Raw genomic sequence first — 8281 nt, 5'->3', positions numbered from 1 at the left:
CAAAATGTACTGGGTGGTCTCTGGCCTCAGGAACTTTGCATATGCTGTTCTCTCTGCCTGGAAGTCTCTTTCTCTTCCTAGTCCTCAATTACTCCTTCTGATTCTTCAGATTTATGTCTCCTTATTTCCACAGAGAATTCTGCCCTAATTCCAAGACCAGGTTGAGCCTACACTCCGTACCAGGCACTGCCCTTAGTCACTGCCCAGTTTCCAGGAAGTCGCTCCATTCATAGCACTCTGAGAAAGCTTCCCATTTTCACGCTTTTGCTCCCTCTATCTGTGGTCTCCTGTCTTTTTGTTGTTGTTGTTTTTGAGACAGTATCTTGTTCTGTCGCCCAGGCTGGAGTGCAGTGGCGCGATCATGGCTCACTGTAGCCTCAACCTCCTGGGCTTATGATCCCCCCACCTCAGCCTCCTGAGTGTCTGGGACTACAGGTACATATCATCATTGATGGCTCATTTTTACATTTTTTGTAGAGACGGTATCTCACCATGTTGTCTAGGCTAGTCTCTAACATCTGGGCTAAAGCAATTCACCCACCTCAGCCTCCCAAAGTGCTGGGATTACAGACATGAGCCGCCGCGCCCGGCCCATCTGTCTTACCTGTATCCATTTGGCTCCTTTGTATAATTCATAGCTCAGCCTAAATATGACTTTCCCTGAGCACCTAAAGTAACACATTACACTCTGCATAACACTTACAATTGACGTTTTTTTTTCTTAGTCATTGGATAGCTCCACCAGCATGTATACCTCAGTAAAGAAAATTCTCATCTAATTTACTGAACCCCATATCACCAGAGCCTGGCACACTGCTTGGCCCATGGTAGGAACTCAAATCTTTTAAAAGCGAATTGCAAATTTGGCAGTAGTGCTTCAGCAGTCCTTGTGTCTGTGAGGCTGACCTCTGCAATGTCTGGGGTCAGATCTGTCTGTTTGCGGTCACACCTCTTTTGCCTAAGACAGCCCAAGCGGTTAGTTACCTGGCTCAGCATGAATATGTGTTAAGCCTCTGAAAGGCGTTCTCAAGGTTGAGTTCCCACTGGCACAGATGTCAGTGCAAGTGGTTAGGTGACCCAGTAAGAGAGGGGAAGTGAGAGAAGGAAGGGAGAAAAAGCCCTGCAGGGTGTGTCTGTGGGGAACTGGGTTCCGCAGTATGGGGAATGGAACACACCTTAGCTATCCCCATGGAGGGGCACAGGAGCTGGCGTGTGTGTCCACCAGGCATGGCTGAGGGCAGCTGGGGACTGGAGGGGTAACACCCTGGAACTTCTGGTCTGGCTTGTACCAGGGGCTGGGCTGGCTGGGGCAGCCAGAGAGGACCCTCGGGCAAAGCCAGCAGTTGTTGGAAACCGTTAGGGTGGGATCAGCCTGCCCAGGAATGAGGGTCAGCGGCCACAGGCAGAGCCTGTTGGGGTCTGTGACAGAGACCGGTGGAATGAATGAGCTACCATCAGGGAGAGGACCGCGGGGTGAGGAGCAGGGCGGTCAGGCATGGGGAGAGACAGGAGCCATGCCAAGGCCAGCTTTTACAGCGGCGCCTGGAGCAGCTCAGGGGTCTTAGGAGGGAGGGGTCCTTCTGATGAACGATGACTCATCCCAGGGGTGGGCCTAGGAGGATCCCGAGCCCAGAGTCCAGGCTCAAAGCCATCGGCAATTACTTGGCAATTCATTCCCGGTTTCTCAGAGGTAACAGCCAACTCAGGAACAGTGTGTTGCTGCCTTTAAAAAGGTTTAGAACATTCCGGAAAGAGACCTAAATTTAATAGCAGGAGAGAGGGAGGAGGGGAAGTGGTTGCAGAGCCTGGAGGGAAGCCAGGAATCCTGCCTCCTCCTCCTCCCCAGCCTCGGAGGATGTGCGGAGGTGTGTGGGCAGGTCGTTTCTGACCCATGGCAGGTCCCCGTTGATGGTCAGGCTGGGGATCGTGCAGGCCTTTTTGTTGTCCTGGGGTCTCCTTCTAGCCTGTCCCAACACTGTGCAGTGCCTATAACCAAGAAGAAAAAGAAAGGAAACAGAGGAAACTCAAAGCAGCCAGCCTCTCTGATTTGTGAGCAGCTTGGGTCAAGGACCGGTGTTTGAGCCAATTTTTAATCACAGCTCACCTGCCTAGTCCCGCCCGTGGGACCAGTGACCACCGAAGCCGGGTGAAGGCCCACGTCTCCCCTTGTGGTGGTTTCTGTGGTTATCTCCCCTGCACTGCACACCTCCCTTCCTCCCCTCCTCCCCTCTTCACTTCTGCCTGTGCGCCGCGTCCAGGCCGACAGCCCTAAAGCTACTTTAACCCAAGCACAGCCGGTCCATGGAGGTCCCCTTGGACACCCATACTGCACAGGGGTTGTAGGTCCTTGCCTCTGGGGCCAGATGGTCCACGTTCAGAACCTGGCTGTGCCAACCACTGGATCCCAGTTTCTCCGAGCCCCGCTCAGTGAGAGTGTCTTCCCATAAGGGGGGTGAGCCTCACATCACCTCGTTCATCTGGGGCCCAGGGAAAGCATGGTGGTCTGTTCCAGCACTGGAGGAAACACTGTCTGTGTTGACCTGGAGAGATGGCTGTCCTCTCTAGGGAGGTCCCTTCCCAGAGAATTTTCAAAGGCAGTTTGACTGTTAGCAATTTTTTTTTTAGACACAACTTTACAATCTTTTCTCCTGTGTTTCAAGTAACTTCCATTGGTGTGGTTTCTCCCAGGCACACCAGTTTGAGAATCACCTGGGGAAGGGGTAGGGTTGGGGGAGGAGGGGGCTTATCAAATGCAGTTCCTTGGGACCAGCCCGTCCTTTGCTTCTCTCAGAAACCCTGTGAGTAGATGAATAATCGAGCTCTTTTACCATAGATGAAACTGAGGCTCCGAGAAGTTAAGGGACATGCCCACGATGATTTAATTAAATAATGACAGGCACATCTTCAACTGCTGCAGTCCCGGCCCTTGTCACAGGCTCCCTGTGGACCCCAGCTGCTAAACATAAACAAGCCCATAGTGCAGCAGCCACAACTCAAGCTGGGGGGCCTTTGGGGAGGTTGATTTTTATCTCCCCCCAATCAGGCACAAGTGAGAGTTTCATAAATAGTTCTAACACAGCTGCCTTTCACAGCCAGCTCTTTGCACTGTAAAAAAAAAAAAAAAAAACTGATTTCAGAAACCATGTCCCCAGGCTTCATCGTTTCCTTCTGTTTTTCAATTCTTTGACATTTTGCTTGCAGGGGAACTTTCTCAAACACTTCATGCGTCCATTCAACAAATATTTATTGAGTACCTTCTATGTGTCAGGTGCCATATGAGGTGATAGAATCAGTTGCTGTGAATAAGATGAAGGTCTTGCCTTTATGAAGCTTCTACTCAAGAAAGCAAAAAGGGCAAGTGTGAGAGGGAAATGAGAGCTAGTAAGTAACATTAGGCAGGTGATAGGATTTAGGACATGCTACCCCAAACTAGAGCATCTTGGCTTCTGAGAAAACCGCAGAAGCGGGAAGGTCTCTCTGACCCCCACCCTTCCCTCCTGAAGCACACCATCAAATATCATAGAATCCTCTGACCTTCTGCTGAAGTCGGTCATAAGAGCCTCAGGTGGAATACAGTGGAATACTACTCATGTGGGCTGTGCCCACCTCATAAGCGGAGGAAAGGAGAGTCCATGACGCAGGGACTCAGCGAAGAATCTGAACAAACAGGCCCCCAGGTAATTATCGGTAGATCACACCCGCTTTGTCCAATCACACTTCTCCAGGACTGTCCACCTCTTCATCAAACTTAGCGTAAAAATACACAGGTTTCCCCGTTGTTGTTGTTTGTAGTCTTTCACTTCTAAAGGCTCCCATGTCATATAAAACTATATTAAATAAATTTCTATGCTTTTCTCTTGTCAATCTGTCTTTTATTATAGGTATCTCAATCATAAACCTAGCAATGAGTGAGGAAAGAAATCTTTCCTCCCCTGCACAAGGTAAGCAAGCTAGAGTGTGAAGGTGGAGAGGTGTCATTTATTTTAACTCTAAAAGACAGAGACTTTTACAAAACATAACCTCAATGCCATTATCGCACTTAAAAAATAACCAGGACTCCCTAATATACGATCATGTTCCATCAGTGTTCACACCTCCCCATTGTCGCAAATATTTTTGCATGCTATGAACCTTACTTAAATTCAGGTTCAAACAAATCTCTTTCAGTCTTTAGGTTCTTACCCATTTCCTTTCTTTGTTTTTGTTTCTTGCAGGTTTTTGTTGAAATGGCCAGGTCATTTGTCCCCTAGAATATCCTGCGGTATGGATTTTGCAGATTGCATGCCTATGCCATCATTTCATCTGTTAGGACGTGCCATTGTATGCAGAATGTGACATCTGAGCAGAGACCGGACTGAAAGACACAAGGGCAGGAGCTATGCAGAAATCTGAGAGCAAGAGGTTTCCGTTCAGCTTTCATGTTTTCTTAGCTTTACTGTTCATAGTTGTGACCTCTGAAACCTCCTTCTTTTTTCATGTAAGTTCCCCTGCCCGACTATTACAAGTAACCCAGCTGGCTTACGCCTGTAATCCCAGCACTTTGGGAGACTGAGGCAGGCAGGAGTTCGAGACTAGCCTGGCCAACAGGGTGAAACCCTGTCTCTAATAAAAATACAAAAATCAGCCAGGCATGGTGGCATGCACCTGTAATGCCAGCTACTCGGGAGGCTGAGGCAGGAGAATCGCTTGAACCCAGGAGGCGGAGGTTGCAGTGAGCCAAGATCATGCCAATGCACTCCAGCCTGGGTGACAGACTGAGACTCTGTCTCAAATAAACAAACAAACAAACAACAACAACAAAAACAAGTAACCCAGCTGCCTTCATCAATCTACAGTGAAATATGTGTGGTTAAAAGCACTTGGCCTTGAAAACTGGAAACAACCTGAATACTATCAGCAGAACAAATCAATCAAGTGCAGTATATTTCTAAGTGGAATACTACTCGGCAATGAAAAATGAATGAGCTACTAATTCAAGCACTATACATATGGGTAAATCTCGAAAATAAGTTGAGTGAAAGAGGCTAGATACAAAACAGCACACAGGGTAGGCTGCCACCTATGAGGTTCAAGGACAGGCAAAACTACTCTGAGCAGCACTTTCTTTGGGAGTGATAGTGACTGGAAAAGGGGCATAAGAGAACCTTCTGGAATGCCAGGGATGCTCCATAGCTTGACCTAGGTGGTGATTGCACAGGTGTATACATAGGCAATAGTTCCTTACACTTAAGATGTCCATATCTTCCTATATGTAAGTTATACCTCAATTTCAATAAAAAATTAAAATCAGGTGGACTTTGGATTCAGGCAGACCCAGCCACTAGTTAACTGTTTAACCTTTATCAATTCTCCCATCTGCTTAGGTCCTCAGTTTCTTCAACACAAAATGGAATAAATACAACTTACTTCATTAGTATTGCATGCAAAGCACTTCACACAGTGTCTGGCAGATAGGAAGCCCTAAAAAATGGCTATTATTCCTTGATAACGTTCTTACTAATATCTACCCAGCTCCCAACCCATGGCAAACTCAGGGTGCAACCTCAAACCAGCAGACTCTTCATTTGTCTCAGCTCCATGCGACATGTCTCTATTAGGCTCACCAAAGGACTCATATTTGTAACTCGTTCTTTAATGATATGCACATTACCTCCTGCTGCTATTCTTTTAACATGTTGCTTTTATTTGATCTAATTGGAGCCACAGCGTGGTTAATCACAACATTTAGTGGGAAGTTTGAAGAAGCCAATGGGTCCCTCATGTGTGTTGGGCTGCAACGCCGGCCCCTGCCAGGTCTCCCTGGAGCCTGAAGACAAGAGACGTATTGGGGAAACATCCTATCCATCTGGAATCCTTTCTCAGAGGACCTTCTTTGCAAAGCTGCTGCCAAACATTTGCAACTGGTTTTTCAAGAAATCGCAGTTTATTGGGGCTGGGAAATAATCTCAAAATTGACTTCTTCCCATCCATTTCCTTTCTTTGTGTTTGATTCTAGTGGTTTCTGTTGGAGCGGCAGGTCATTTGTCATGTCTGATGTTGCTGCCCTCATCTCTGCTCAGCTGAATTCCCATTTTCCTTTGGGTAATGTCTCCCTTGGTGACATCTTGATTCAATTCTAGAACTTTTCAGACACTTTAAGTTACTAGAAAAAGCCCATTCCAAGAAATGAGACTTAGTGTTTTTGTAAATATATTTAAATAGAAAAGACATGTAGAAAAGTACACAGATTACAAGTGTACAGGTCAATGACTTTGTATGAAATGAACGCATCTGTGCAAACTCAGATCAATAAATTAGACAAGATCATAATCTTACAAATCTTCCTCTAATCATCCCCTCACAAGGTACCTGCTGTCTGGACTTCTAACACCATAGATCTGTTTTGCTTCTCTCTGAACTTGCTATGAATGAAATCAAATAATGTGTCAGCCTAGCTTTGTTGGCCAGCACCTGTGTCTCCTTGCCTCTTTGCCTGAGGGCTTCCTCTGAGGATTGGAGCTCACTCTGCCAGAGCAAGCAGCAGGCTGAAATTAACCAGGGAATTAACACCTTTCAAGACCAGGAGGCAATCAATGGCTCTCTAGAGTTGTTGAATCAGTATCCCAGCCCCTGTGAGGAATATCTAAGAAGGCATGGTCTCTATTGACTGTCAGAGGTCCCCAGTGGGACTAAGCTCCTATTGCCTGCAGTGATACTTTGCTCTGTGACACACTCTGAAGAGTGTGACTTCTTCCCTTGCCTGATTCGCTTCCCCATTTCTCCTATTAGTGTTTCCTGGAATCCCCTCCTAAACAAACTAATTGCCTCAGAACCTGCATCTAAGGGAACTGTAACTAAGACAACCCCTGACTGTCTTCCAATTCCTTTTGCTTGGCCTCAGAAAGCACAGTCCCCTTCTTTTCCCTAGTGAGGTTAGAATAGCTTTAAAAAACAAAAAAAAAGTGAGGGAGGAGGAGCGTGAGGAGGAAGAGAAAGAAGAATAAAAGGAGAAGGAAAGGAAGAAGGAGAAGGAAAAGAAAGAGCTGAAGGAAGATGAAAGAGATGAAGGAGAAGGAGAATTACACTCCTTCCGAGGCTACAGGACTCTGCCCTCTCATTTTGTTCTTTTAAACTGATGCTTGTGGAAAGGCAGTAATGATGATTAGTAGTAACAAGGACCATTCTGCCAACCTCGTCAGGCCTGAGGACAGTGTGCTGCCTCCTTGTTCTCCCCTACCCCAGTGGTGGTGCAGAAATCTCCCTAGCTCTGTGCCACTGTCAGCCAGTCTGAGATTATGAGAGAAAATGCCACTTAGTCTCCTGTTATACATTTTCAAAGCTGGTCTTGGCCTCCAGTCTTTCAGGCTTCTCCCAGACACCAAGAATTTACATCCTCATCATTCTTCATCTTCCGCTTGGGACCCTTCAGTGGGGCTTAGATTCTCCTAGCCTGCCCCTTCCCAGTCCTGGATGACTGCCTTCTAAAACCAGAACCGCTCTTGGCACACCTAGCAAAGCAAGGAGCTGCAAATCGCTCCACTAATGGACTCCACTGGGATTTCAGAGGTAAACTCCCGTTGTAAGATTTCTGTGTCAGAAACTTCCACCAAACTCCTGCATATTCCTCTTGCTGTCAAGCAGGAAAGGCCAAGACTCTAGAATATGCAGTTTTCAAGTTCATATCTGCCTCCACAAGGCACTCTTGGAGACGGTAATGTGCTCACTGATTGGGCACATTTTCAATATGAGTAGATTTGCAGGTGTCTGGGACTGCAGCATCAGGCAGAGCCCTCCCCAGCTTCCTTGACACAGGGGGCCAAGGTTGGGCCTCTGGGTTCAAAAACCCCTAAAAACTGTTGGCAAAATGTTATGTGTATTTGCTCACCTGTGTTGTTCTGAGGAATAGTTTTGTAGATTTCCAAAACTCCTCAAAGTGGCCTAGGATCCCATATTATTTGCAAACTATGCATCTGACAAATGTCTAATATCTAGAATCTGTAGGGAACTCATACAAATTCACAGGCAAAAAAAAAAAAAAATTAAAAAGTGGGCAAAGGACATGAACAGACACTTTTCAAAAGAGGGCATACATGCCACCAACAAGCATATGGAAAAATGTTCACTATCACTAATCATTAGAGAAATACACATCAAAACCACAATGAGATACCATCTCACACCAGTCAGAATGGTAATTATTAAAAAGTCAAAAAATAATAGATGCTGGTGAGGTTGTGGAGAACCTTATACACTGCTGATGGGAATGTAAATTAATTCAGACATTGTGGAAAGCAGTAAAACA

Source organism: Rhinopithecus bieti, unplaced genomic scaffold, assembly GCF_001698545.2.
Source record: "Rhinopithecus bieti isolate Rb0 unplaced genomic scaffold, ASM169854v2 scaffold_21542, whole genome shotgun sequence".
Lineage (NCBI taxonomy): Eukaryota > Metazoa > Chordata > Mammalia > Primates > Cercopithecidae > Rhinopithecus > Rhinopithecus bieti.
Note: the sequence above shows the minus strand (reverse complement) of the source record.